Source organism: Rutidosis leptorrhynchoides, chromosome 10, assembly GCF_046630445.1.
Source record: "Rutidosis leptorrhynchoides isolate AG116_Rl617_1_P2 chromosome 10, CSIRO_AGI_Rlap_v1, whole genome shotgun sequence".
Lineage (NCBI taxonomy): Eukaryota > Viridiplantae > Streptophyta > Magnoliopsida > Asterales > Asteraceae > Rutidosis > Rutidosis leptorrhynchoides.
Genome location: NC_092342.1, coordinates 245,710,868 through 245,725,708, shown reverse-complemented (window position 1 = coordinate 245,725,708; position 14,841 = coordinate 245,710,868). Strand labels below are relative to the sequence as shown.

At 32.1% G+C, this 14,841-nt stretch overlaps 1 protein-coding gene and 1 non-coding gene across 2 annotated transcripts in view; one reads left to right on the top strand and one right to left on the bottom strand.

Annotated features, from left to right (window-relative positions):
* Window positions 1-14,841, bottom strand: part of LOC139870926 (uncharacterized) — a 34,889-nt gene that overhangs the window by 624 nt on the left and 19,424 nt on the right. The gene's annotated exons all lie outside the window — the stretch shown is intronic.
* LOC139873727 (small nucleolar RNA R71) lies at window positions 10,995-11,101 on the top strand. Its single transcript, XR_011767453.1, has one exon. It is a non-coding gene; the product is annotated as a small nucleolar RNA R71 (small nucleolar RNA).

Genomic DNA, 14,841 nt, shown 5'->3' with positions numbered 1-14,841 from the left:
GTCATGGGAACTGTATACACGTTGATTGCAATGGATGAGTGTTTAAGGACTTAATAGTTTTAACTCTCTGGTCCGGCTTACCATGAATAACCCGAGTCTAGATGATGATCTAAATAGGGTGGTTAAAATTATTCCACCATTGTTGGACTAACCGTAACAATACCCGAGATTTATCCCGTAGGATTTATGTTCATGGAACATATCTGTTACCGTAAATTGTGGTTTACCATAAATTGTGGTTTATCGTAAATTGTGATTTTAGATTAGTCGGTAGTCGAGTATCCAAAACGTGTTGTGTTAATGAATGAGATTAGGGTTTGTATATATTGTGAAAACCCCTAGATATCCCAATAAAGCTCGGGTTCTCCTTAAGCACTTTTCATAATAAACGAAGTTTAAATAGGGAAAGGATTATGACTAAATTATTAAAAGATTGTAATGTGTGTGCAAAGAAAAGTTGCATTGTGCGCATGACTGAATGCTAATGGTAATTAGCATGAAACTTAATAAATAAGCGTACGCCACTATGTGATACGCACGCGCGTTTAATGTGAAAGTACGCGTATCATTACTGACACTCAAAGGAACCATCTTAGTCCAAACTACTCGTGGCTTCGTGCCAATGCTCTTAAGAGTGCTCACAATAATAATCACCATAAAGGATTCATGGATTTCATGCACAGAGATGAAGAGGTATGTAACTCAATATGTAGCTTTGTCCACTAGTACATACTTTAAAGTTTATGTCAATACAATGATCACCATAACTGGAGCAACTAACTTAGCTGTCTATACATCTGATGTTATGCGAGGCGTATATGAAATAGCTTATATTTTACTAGGAAAAACTATTAAATACGATACAATTTTACACAAGATATTTATTTATTTATAGAATGGATATACTTAAACCTTGCTACAACACTTATAGGCAGTGTACCTAATCGTACAGTAGTGTAATTTTTAGTAAGTCCGGTTCGTCCACAGGGAATCTTTTAAACAAAGCTTAACGCTATATTAGTTTTACTTTATAAAAATACAAATATATATATATAAGTAATATTATTATTATAAAGGAGGGTTTTTACCATTTAATGACCGGTTTGTCGATTTTTAAAACTTTAGTCGCAGTTAAAACCTAATGTAAAATATTAAAAATAAATACAAGACTTAATTTAAAGCGTAAAGTAAATAACGATAATGAAATTGCGATAAATAAAAGTGCGATAAAATAAAATTGCGATAATTAAAAAGTACGATAATTAAAAGTGCAATTAAATAACAATAAATAAAAGTGCGATAATTAGAAGTGCAATTAAATATAAAATAAAGGAAATTAAATATGAAATAAAAGAATTATGTTTATTTAAACTTCCGTAATCATGATGTTTGACGTGTTGATTTTAGTTTTATGCCCATGGGTTAATTGTCCTTTATCCTGGATTATTTAATATGTCCGTCTGGTTTTTGTCCATAACAGTCCATCAGTCATAAATATAAAGTGCGAGTATCCTCGTCAAATTATCCTTATATCCGAAGTCAAATATTCCAACTAATTGGGGACTTAAACTGTAACGAGGTTTTAATACTTTGTTTAATAATTACACCAGGTTATCGACTGCGTGTAACCCAAGGTTTTAATACTTTGTTATCAATTATGCCAAGTGTCCTTGTACATAATTTCACCCCTGTTTTAATAATTCTAGTGGCTATTAATCCATTCCCGTGTCCGGTTAAATGAACGATTATTCGTACATATAAATATCCCGCCCATCGTGTCCAATTGAGTGTATATGTTATTTATAGGGACGTCCAATTGTAAATCTTTATATTAAAATTAACAAACTATCATTTAGTTAAACAAATATAAAGCCCATTAATAGCCCATAGTCTAATTTCTACAAGTGTCGTTCTTTTGTCCAAATCCCAATTATGGTACAAAACCCAATTACCCAATTTTAATATTTTTAGCCCAACATCATGATTACTTCGTTTTAAATAAGCATAATAATAACTTAGCTACGAGACATTAATGTAAAAAGGTTGAACATAACTTACAATGATTAAAAATAGCGTAGCGTTACACGGACAGACTTTCGACTTACACCCTTACAACATTCGCTAACATACCCTTATTATTGGAAATTAAAATTAAAATTATAATATAAATATATATATATATATATATATATATATATATATATATATATATATATATATATATATATATATATATATATACGTTGATGATAGAGAGATTAATATATGATATTTAAAACGTTCAGAATGCGCGAGCTTTTATAGGCATTTTTGTCCAGGACAGCTCCGTGAGTTGCGGCATTTTTGCACTACAAACTCCGCGAGTCGCGGAGTTCGTAAATCCAGCTCACACAAGTTTGGATCCTAGTCTGCCGACGGTTTTAATATATAAATATAATATATATATAATTTATATAATTAATTATATATTATATTATATTTATATACATAGTTAACTTGTAATTTTTAGTCTGTTACGTCGCGCGTTGAGAGTTGACTCATGTCCTGGTTCCGGATTTTCGAACGTCCTTGAGTACTATTTTATATCGTGTACTTTGCATTTTGAATCTTGTACTCTTGTAATTTTGAGACGTTTCTCATCAATAATTGGAACCTCTTTGATTGTATTTTGTACTTTTGAGCTTTTTGGTCGTTTGCGTCTTCAATTCGTCGAATCTGTCTTTTGTCTTCACCTTTTATTATTTAAACGAATATCACTTGTAAATAGAACAATTGCAACTAAAAGCTTGTCTTTCTTGAGGAATAATGCTATGAAATATATGTTCGTTTTTAGCATTATCAAATATTCCCACACTTGAGCGTTGCTTGTCCTCAAGCAATATAGTCTTGAAATAAAAATACTTGAATCACTTCTTTATTCTTCACACTTTGTATATTAGTAATTTCAATACGGCGGTATGAACAATGGTAGTAATGATGTGGTTTACAGTCTCACATGACTTATGAAAATTTAGATCCATTAAGGAAATTGGATCTTTATGAAAACATTTGATCTTTTGAAAATTAAATCTTGCTTTTACCCTAGATAAGTTTTCCGGAATAACCCTTCACTGGTGTTTGCAAATTCTTTTTGTGGGTTTGGTGTGTTTCATATTTGAAATTTTTAGCTCAAAACTTGTGGTTTTGTGTCACCCACTTGCTAACATTGTATTGGGAAAGCAACACGTCCAGTATACTTGCTCCGTATATTACCTTTCGGTAAACTACCGTCCGGTTGTAAAGGAAAGCGTTGAACAAGCAACTGTTAAGGCAATGTCCCCTGACATTCTTTTAATTATGGTCTATAACATGTCGGACGCAATTACTATCCTTTGTAGGAGCAATAGTAAATCTCACCCTTATAATTTTTTGGTCTGGCACAAGGTCCTGTCTTTGACCATGCTATGCAACCACCGTTCTTACGGTTGACACCCGAATTGGTTCAGGTGACCTAATGAATTCCAGGTGAATTCTTAGGTTTTTACGTTCAATGGTAATGAACGCATTGAAAATAGGTTTTCAGAAAACAAATCGGTTTGTAATTTTAATCAAAATATTTTCTCGTTCAAGCTCGAGTTTAGATATCATCGAATTCCATGAGTTTGTAATTCTCAATCTTTAAGGTCAATCTCAAGGATTGAGTAATATCAGGCTTAAAAGCTGATTTTTAATCTTTAAGGAGATTATCCTTTCTGGGGGTCTGATTTATTAGTCTTATCAAGCTAATTTGCACGGCGCCCTCCCCATTTTACGAGACAGGTCCTCTCATGGTTAGGATAAGTCTGACCACTTGGCGACCCTGTTTGATGCTGAGGTCCGTGGATTTCCTGCTGATTTTAGTGATGACTTTTCTAGATTTTTCGTCAACCTACAGCTGGTCTGGACGACAACTTCATGACCTAAATCAAGAAGCGCGTTTCTTTTTCGGAAGACTTTACTTCCTTTTAATGATGGAATTGATTCATCGTGTAGATCCATCTTTCTTTCAAATATATTACAGTAAATCGGGTAAAACTGATTAGATTAGTCCAAAACAAAAGTATCTTCAATTATTTGTTACAGAAATATGTGACATATGTTTAAGATAACTTGGTGAATTTTCCCACACTTGGCTTTTATTTTTCCTTTTTGTTCTCCTCTATTCCATTTTAAATGAATTCTAACATTTTGGTTTATTTCTCAATTTATGTCCTTTCCAAGGTAACAATAATTTCGGTGTTAACACCTAGTTTTATAGTTCATAAATATGTATAAACATGATTTTGAGTTTATTTAATTGAAAATTTTGAAAAATTTTACTAGAATTGGGTAGTCAGTATATAAGACTAGGGCTGTTCTTTATTATCAGAGAGCACTAGATTCTAATACAACTACTGCGTTACTAGTATTTTTAATGGTAACCAAGTGTTTAAATAAATTTTTTTTTTAAATCCGAAAGAATTTAACCCCTTCCCACACTTAAGATCTTGCAATGCCCTCATTTGCAAGAAATCAGTAACAATTTAAATTATTGAGGGTGATTAGCGTAGAAAAATGATTAAATTTTACCAAAGTTTCCAAACATATTGTTATTTGTGTTGAATGATAAATGGTGCACATCATTTGTTCATTCCGTCTTGTTGTTATTTCACATATATTTTGCATCTTGTCGTCAAAATTATAAAAATCTTATACTAATTAAAATCTATAATTAATTAAATTTTAAAAATTTTGTTTCTTTTTAGGCTGAGGGCGTTTCGGAATGATGTCCTAGTCCATCCCTCGACAAAATTTTAAAATTTGTCTTTTTGAAGCGTGGTTTTAAAAGCAAAGATTGTTGGGTTTTTTTTTTAATTTTTTTGGCATACTTTAAATCAATAAGATTAAAAATAATGATAATAAAAATTCTCGTCCCGCCCTCGGGTAAAGCAATTTCGGTTCAACGACCTAGTCTTCAACTTACGACGAATTTTAAAAATCGTATTTTTAACTTAATGAGATAAAGTAAATTTTTGTTTTTAAATTCACACCAAACTTAAATTTAAAATGCATAAAATTAAAAATTCATATTTTAAAAATTAAAAAAATCACACTAAACATATATTATATTTTTGTTTTTATACATACAAACTTATATTAAAAATATTAATTTTTTAAATATTTACAATTTTAAATATATATTAATTTTAACAAGTTTACAATATTATTTTAATTTTAATTTTAAAAACAAAGTAAAAATAAAATTAAAAATCTTTTTGGTCTTTTATCCCACTTTAATCAATCAAATATTATCAAAAATATACGCCCCTCTTTTCGGTAAAGTAATTTCGGTTCCATGACCTAATTTAACTCATGACGAATTTTTGAAATATTTTGGGTTGATTGATTAAAGATATTTATACCTTAAGAATAAACGTTAAATTTCGCAGTGATGTAATAAATTTTTATATGATATCAATAATTTCGGTCGCAAGACCTAATTTTATTGAATACCAATTTAATAGTTTATAGCGAACAAATTAGCGTTTATTATCAAAAGGTTAAAAATAAAAATAAAAATAAAAACTGTACAAACTTACCTGTGAGATAGTATTCTTAGTGATATGCTCTAGCCCACTCATAAGATAGTCGGACTAATTGATTTTCCATGGCTACATAGGCGTAACCTAAAGCATTTAATGTTTTTTCTTCTAAACATATGAACTGTCCATCTCTGCATAAAGTAACAAATTCGGTGTTTGAATAGGTTTGATTATTTGAACATTTACCTTCGTGTGACCATTTTCCGCATTTGTGACATCTTTCAAGGTGTCGTGCTCTTCTTTTCGCTGCGGATTTTTATTTTCCTTTACCAAATTGTAACTTATTATCTTCGCATCTGGATTCTTTTCTTACTCCGTCCAATTTACTTTTGATTAATGATACTAGTTCACTCGAAAGTGTGTCATTATTTCGTTTAGTGATCAAAGCGTGTAGCATTAGACCATGGTTCAGTTCACAGGAAGTCTTCATTTCGTAAAACTTAAAAAAAATAAAAATTCAAAATGGGGGGAGAAGACTAGTTCTTTAGGGTCTGCTAGGGAAAGACCATTCGGGTTCCATTTTCGAGAACTACACGAAAACAGAAAATCTAACTCTAACAGAAATACATATTATCCTTTAAAGACTTGATTCTCCCCACACTTAGTTAGCTGTGGTATCGAAATTGTGATTAACTTCGTTGTCAACTTCTATTGGACTATCTATGTAATGTTTAACTCTGTGACCATTAACTTTAAATTCAATCTCATTTGAATTTATTAATTCTACTGTTCCGTATGGGAAAACTCTTTTGACTATGAATGGTCCAGACCATCTTGATTTCAATTTTTCAGGAAATAGCTTGAATCGTGAATTAAAAAGAAGAACTATATCTCCTTCTTAAAATTCTTTTGAACTTCTGATTCTTTTATCATGCCATTTCTTCGTTCTTTCCTTATAGATTAACGAATTTTCGTATGCTTCATGTCTTAATTCTTCTAATTCGTTTAATTGACTTAATCGTAGACGTCCAGCTTCATGTAAATCAAGATTACATGTCTTCAAAGCCCAAAATGCTTTGTGTTCAATTTCTACTGGAAGATGACATGCTTTTTCGTAAACGAGTCTAAAAGGTGTGGTTCCAATTGGAGTTTTGTAGGCTGTTCTAAAAGCCCAGAGTGCATCCTCCAATTTAATGGACCATTCCTTCGGATTTGATCCTACGGTTTTTTCTAGAATACGTTTTAAAGCTCGGTTGGTATTTTCAACTTGTCCACTTGTTTGTGGATGATAAGCGGTGGAGATTTTATGAGTTACTCCATATCTTTTGAGAACTTTCTCAAGTTGATTATTACAGAAATGAGTACCCCGATCACTTATTAAAGCTTTCGGTGTTCCAAACCTTGCAAAAAGACGTTTTAAAAAGTTGACTACAACTCGTGCATCGTTAGTTGGGAGAGCTTGTGCTTCCGCCCATTTTGATACATAATCAATGGCTACGAGAATGTAGAGATTATTATGAGATTTTGGAAATGGACCCATAAAGTCAATACCCCAAATGTCAAATACTTCACATACTTGAATGACATTTTTGTGGCATTTCATCACGTTGACTTATTTTTCCGGCCCTTTGACATGCATAACAGGATTTGCAAAGAAGGTGTGCGTCTTTGTAAATTGTAGGCCAATAGAATCCAGCATCATAAACTTTTCTTGCTGTTAGTTGAGGCCCATAATGCCCTCCTGTTGGTCCTGTGTGACAATGGTTTAAGATTTTACTAGCTTCATCTCCGAATACACATCGGCGTATTATTCCATCGGGACAACTTTTAAACAAATGTGGATCTTCCCAGAAATAGTGTTTTATATCACTAAAGAATTTCTTTCGTTTTTGGTACGATAATCCTTTTTCAAGGAATCCACATACTAAGTAGTTTGCATAGTCTGCAAACCATGGTATTTCATAATAATCTATCTTCAATAGATATTCATCAGGAAAGTTGTCTTGTATGGCCGATTCATTTAGAACTTCTAATTCAGGATTTTCAAGACGAGAAAGATGATCAGCGGCGAGATTTTCTGCTCCTTTTTTATCTCGGATTTCAATATCACATTCTTGTAAGAGTAAGATCCAACGGATTAATCTTGGTTTGGCATCTTGTTTCGAAAGTAGGTATCTAAGAGCAGAATGGTCGGTATAGACCACCGTTTTAGCTAGGACGAGATATGAACGAAATTTGTCAAAAGCAAAGACAATAGCAAGGAGTTCTTTTTTAGTAGTTGTGTAATTTGTTTGTGCTCCTTGTAATGTCTTACTAGCATAATATATAGGTTGAAATCGTTTTTCAATCATTTGTCCTAAAACGGCTCCCATTGCAAATTCACTTGCATCGCACATTAGTTCAAACGGTAGATTCCAATTTGATGTTATCATGATCGGCGCATTAGTGAGTTTTTCTTTAAGAATATTAAAAGATTTGATGCATTCATCTGAAAAGATGAATGGAGCATCCTTTTCTAGGAGTTTATTCATAGGAGTGGCAATTTTAGAAAAATCTTTTATAAAACGTCGGTAAAAACTGGCATGCCCTAGAAAACTCCTAACTCCTCTAACATTGGTGGAATGTGGAAGTTTAGCAATTACATCTACTTTAGCTCTATCCACTTCAATTCATTCCTTTGAAATTTTATGTCCAAGAACGATGCCTTCTTTAACCATGAAATGACATTTCTCCCAATTAAGTAATAGATTTGATTGTTCGCATCTAATAAGCATTCGTTCCAGATTAACTAAACATGATTCAAATGTATCACCGAAGACTGAAAAGTCATCCATGAAAACTTCCATGCATTCTTCTATCATGTCGTGAAAAATTGCCATCATGCACCTTTGAAAGGTTGCAAGGGCGTTGCAAAGTCCAAATGGCATGCGTTTGTAAGCAAAAGTACCATAAGGGAACGTGAACGTGGTTTTCTCTTGGTCTTCGGGTGCTATTGGAATTTGAAAATATCCGGAAAAACCATCAAGAAAACAATAGTAACTATTTCCGGCTAATCTTTCCAACATTTGATCAATGAAAGGTAAGGGAAAGTGATCTTTTCTGGTGGCGTCATTTAATTTTCTATAATCAATACATACACGCCATCCTGTTACAGTCCTAGTAGGAATAAGCTCATTTTTCTCATTTGTGATGACAGTCATGACACCCTTCTTAGGCACGCATTGAACTGGATTTACCCATGGACTATCAGAAATTGGATAAATTAAACCTGCATCTAGCAGTTTAATAATTTCTTTCTTAACAACATCTTGCATATTAGGATTTAGTCTTCGTTGGCGTTGCACATACGTTTTATGACCTTCTTCCGTAAGGATTTTATGTGTGCAATACGAAGGACTTATTCCTTTAATATCATGAATTTTCCATGCAATAGCTGGTTTATGAGCTTTTAACACAGAAATGAGTTGTGATTTCTCATTTTCAGTAAAAGAAGACGATATTATTACAGGTAATTCAGATTCCCCATGTAAATAAGCGTATTCCAAATGATTTGGAAGTGGCTTTAACTCTAATGTCGGAAGTTCTTCTATCGATGATTTATATCGATATCTGTCTTCTTCTTTTAGCATTTGAATTTCTTCTGTTGTTGGTTCATATCCATTAGCTATTAGTGTAGCTAACATTTCAGTTTCATCAATTGGTTCAGTTCCTTCTCCTAAAGAACATTCTCCTGTTCCTTGTAATTCTGGAAATTCTTCTAACAATTCTGCATGTGATTCTACAGTTTGAATATAATAGCATGTATCATCTGCAGATTGCGGTTGTTGCATTGCTCTATCAACTGCAAAGGTAACACTCTCGTCCTCTATACTTAGGGTCAGTTTCTTACCGAACAGGTCTATCATTGCTTTAGCCGTGTTTAAGAATGGTCTTCATAATATGAGAGGAACTTGAGAATCTTCTTCCATGTCCAGAACAACAAAATCTACTGGAAATACTAAAGTACCACCTTTAACTAGCATGTTCTCCATTATCCCTCTAGGATATTTTATTGATCGATCGGCTAGTTGTATGCTTATTCTTGTTGGTTTCAATTCTCCAAGGTCTAGCTTAGTGTATAGTGAATACGGCATTAGATTTATACTAGCACCTAAGTTTGTCAATGCTTCTATTGAACTAAGACTACCCAGAAAACATGGAATTGTGAAACTTCCTGGATCAGATAATTTTTCTGGTATCTTATTCAACAGCACTGCTGAACAATTAGCATTCATAGTAACAGCAGAGAGTTCTTCCATTTTCTTTCTATTTGAGATTAGATCTTTCAGAAATTTAGCATATCTAGGCATTTCTGAAATTACATCAATGAAAGGAAGATTGACATTTATTTGTTTAAACATATCCAAAAATTTGGATTGCTCGGCTTCAAGTTTCTCTTTTTTCATCTTACTCGGGTAAGGAAGTGGTGGTTGGTATGGTTTAACATAAGGTTTAGCCTTAACTGTGTTATCTTCATTAACCTTTTCAACTACCGGTTCTGTTTCCTTATCTTGTTCAGATTGTGGTTCTTGTGGAGTAGGAATAGCTTCATCAGAAATTACAGGTATTTCAGGTGGTTTAAGTGTTGTACCACTTCTTGTGGTAATGGCTTTAGCTGTTTCATTCCGGAGGTTAGCATTTGTATCACTAGGTAAACTTCCCGGTTTTCTTTCACCTATTAACCTTGCTAGGTTACTTACTTCTTGTTCCAAATTTTGAATAGAAGCTTGTTGATTTCTAAATGCTTGAGCATTTTGTTCATTGGTTTGTTTCTGAGATGTGAAAAACTGCGTTTGAGTTTCAACTAGCTTCGTCATCATATCTTCTAAATTCGGCTTTTTATCATCGGGTTGTGGTGGTTTGTTTTGAAAATTAGGTCTTTGCTGATTGTAAGTATTATTGGATACTTGTTGATTGCTAGGACCTTGTTGATTGTTGTATGGAACATTTCGGTTATAATTCTGGTTTTGATTGTAAATTGGTCTTGGCGGTTGATAATTATTTTGATAATTATTTCCAGGCCTTTGGTTTATGTATGAAACATTCTCTCTTTGTTCCATTGTTAATTCAATACTAAGACAATCTTTTGTTAAATGTGGTCCTCCACACTGCTCACAACTAATTCGTATTGAGTGTATATCCTTAGTCATTTTTTCCATTCGTCTCTCGACATCATCTATCTTTACGGAAATGGAATCTAAGTCATGGCTAGAATCGGCTCTAGCTGCTTTAGATGATCTAACGATATATTTTTCTTGGTGCCACTCATGTGAGTGGGAAGCAGTGTTATCAATAATTTTGTAAGCATCAGTTTCGGTTTTCTTCATAATAGAACCACCAGCTGCTATATCGATGTCTTTCCTTGTAGTGATGTCGCATCCTTGGTAGAATATTTGTACTATTTGACAGGTGTCTAAACCATGTTGCGGACATCCTCTTAATAACTTTCCAAATCTTGTCCATGCCTCATATAGAGTTTCATTTGGTTTCTGTGTGAATGTAACAATTTCTCCTTGAAGTCTTACGGCTTTAGATGCCGAAAAGAATTGTTTAAGAAATTTTTCAACTAAAACGTCCCATGTATCGATCGCCCCTTCAGGTAACGATTCCAACCAATCTTTGGCTTCTCCCTTTAAAGTTCAGGGAAATAACATGAGATATATCTGTTCATCCTCAACTTCTCTTATTTTAAATAAAGTGCAGATCCTATTAAAGGTACGAAGATGTTTATTTGGATCTTCCTTCGGCGCACCACTAAATTGGCATTGATTAGTCACCATGTGTAGAATTTGTCCTTTGATTTCATAATCTGGCGTATTAATGTCAGGATGAGTAATTGCGTGACCTTGGCCAGTGCGTTTAGCTCTCATTCGGTCTTCCATACTTAAAGGTTTCAGATTTTCCATAATTGAATTTGTTGAATCGAAATCACTAGAGGATTCTGATTTAATGGTTCGTTCCTCAACAATCTCTGTTTGAATGATTGGTGGTTCCGGAGGAAAAATTAGTGGTTCAGGATCTATGAATCGTCCCTGAATATTCTCCGGATTCTCAATTGTGAGATCGAGTTCAAAAAATGGATTATCGGAAATTTGAATTGGAGTACTTGGTCGACTGGATGACGATTCTAAAGAAAAATCAACGGCGACAATATTAGCTAGATGTCTTGATCTGGTTACAGGTGGTGAACGTACAAAAGGTGGTGAACGTCTTGCTCGGTGCATTCACTGAATATCCTATTAGTTTTTAAAAGAAAAGAAAAATTATATAAGTTATCCAATTAATAGACTTTTCTGATTTTGCCCACGTTTTGAATAGCCAAAAGATGCAGCAGAGGGGCAGGATTCGTTTGGTCTCAATATAATTGAGTACTGTTTGGCTCCAATATCCCGGTCCACGTACAAATCCAACTATTACTACGAACCAGAAAATTTTGATGTCTATCAATTTAACCACTTAAAATAAATTTTCGTAATTTTAAGAAATTTAGATAAGAAGTAGAAAAAAATTCTATGTCCTAAAAACTAGAATGGCGAGAAATAAGAAAGAAAAAGAAAGAGCGCGTCGAAAAAGGTCGAAAAAGAAAAGGGTTGAAAAATAAAAGGCGTCGAAAAATAAGAAAGAAAAAGAGTGACTATAAAACTTTAAAACACTCGACTAACCCAACCTTATTATTATTACTAACTTAAAATTAAAATTGCAAATTGAGATTACTAATTGGAGTGATAATTGATACATAGGTAAAAGGCGTCGAAAAATAAAAATAAGAAAGTAGCGCGTTGAAACTTAAAAAAGAACTAAAAACTAAGAATTAAAAGTTGCGTCTAAAAATATTAAAGCTTACAAGAAAAACTATATCCTAAATGGCAATATCTTAAAAAGGCACTACAATATAAAAATGACGTCGCAAAATTCTAAAGCACCTAAATCTTAGTCTAAAGAGAAAGCACTTAAGGGATTTTACGGCAAAGCCTAAAAATCTATAAATAAAAATAACTAAGGCAAAAACTATGACTTAGAACTAAAAAAAAAGAGCAAAAAATACAAATATTACGCTAAAACAATTAAAAGGAACAAAATATAAAAATAAACTAAAAGTTGTAAAAATTACAATTTTTATAAAAATATTATTTTTATATTTATTTTATAAAAGCCTTAATTTTTATATATATTAAAACTAATTATAATTAATTATACTAATTAAATTATAACTTAAACTAATTAATATTAAAAACTTAAACTAAATTATAATAATAATAAAACTAATTAGGGTTTAAATAATAATAATAATTAATTACTCCGTATTAAATGCGAAATTAGGTTTCTGGTTTGGCCTGCCAGGGCGGCTCCGCGAGTCGCGGTTGGCCCGGTTCAATATCTCCGCAAGTCGCGGAGATTGCAAGTTCAAAATAAACAGGTCAAGTTTCGACAGGTTCAACGTAATTATATTTTTTTTTATTTAATTAATATATTTATATAAATTTAATAAAACTTATATTTTAAAAACTAAAATAAAAATAAAGATACTTATAATTTTATAAATAAAAATCTTAAAAATAAATGTATAAATATTTTTTTTTTCGGTTTTTGATTTTTTATATATATTTTTTTTATATTTAAAAAGTATATATTTTACAAAAACTAATTAAAACTTAATAAGAATTTTTTTTTATGTGTGTGGCGTTTCGCTTCGGCGTTCCCCGGCAGCGGCGCCAAAAATACTTGATGTTATGCGAGGCGTATATGAAATAGCTTATATTTTACTAGGAAAAACTATTAAATACGATACAATTTTACACAAGATATTTATTTATTTATAGAATGGATATACTTAAACCTTGCTACAACACTTATAGGCAGTGTACCTAATCGTACAGTAGTGTAGTTTTTAGTAAGTCCGGTTCGTCCACAGGGAATCTTTTAAACAAAGCTTAACGCTATATTAGTTTTACTTTATAAAAATACAAATATATATATAAGTAATATTATTATTATAAAGGGGAGTTTTTACCGTTTAATGACCGGTTTGTCGATTTTTAAAACTTTAGTCGCAGTTAAAACCTAATGTAAAATATTAAAAATAAATACAAGACTTAATTTAAAGCGTAAAGTAAATAACGATAATGAAATTGCGATAAATAAAAGTGCGATAAAATAAAATTGCGATAATTAAAAAGTACGATAATTAAAAGTGCAATTAAATAACAATAAATAAAAGTGCGATAATTAGAAGTGCAATTAAATATAAAATAAAGGAAATTAAATATGAAATAAAAGAATTATGCTTATTTAAACTTCCGTAATCATTATGTTTGACGTGTTGATTTTAGTTTTATGCCCATGGGTTAATTGTCCTTTGTCCTGGATTATTTAATATGTCCATCTGGATTTTGTCCATAACAGTCCATCAGTCATAAATATAAAGTGCGAGTATCCTCGTCAAATTATCCTTATATCCGAAGTCAAATATTCCAACTAATTGGGGACTTAAATTGTAACGAGGTTTTAATACTTTGTTTAATAATTACACCAGGTTATCGACTCCGTGTAACCCAAGGTTTTAATACTTTGTTATCAATTATGCCAAGTGTCCTTGTACATAATTTCACCACTGTTTTAATAATTCTAGTGGCTATTAATCCATTCCCGTGTCCGATTAAATGAACGATTATTCGTACATATAAATATCCCGCCCATCGTGTCTGATTGAGTGTATATGGTTATTTATAGGGACGTCCAATTGTAAATCTTTATATTAAAATTAACAAACTATCATTTAGTTAAACAAATATAAAGCCCATTAATAGCCCATAGTCTAATTTCCACAAGTGTCGTTCTTTTGTCCAAACCTCAATTATGGTACAAAACCCAATTACTCAATTTTAATATTTTTAGCCCAACATCATGATTACTTCGTTTTAAATAAGCATAATAATAACTTAGCTACGAGACATTAATGTAAAAAGGTTGAACATAACTTACAATGATTAAAAATAGCGTAGCGTTACATGGACAGAATTTCGACTTACACCCTTACAACATTCGCTAACATACCCTTATTATTGGAAATTAAAATTAAAATTAAAATTATAATATAAATATATATATATATATATACGTTGATGATAGAGAGATTGATATATGATATTTAAAACGTTCAGAATGCGCGAGCTTTTATAGGCATTTTTGTCCAGGACAGCTCCGCGAGTTGCGGCATTTTTGCACTACAAACTCCGCGAGTCGCGGAGTTCGTAAATCCAGC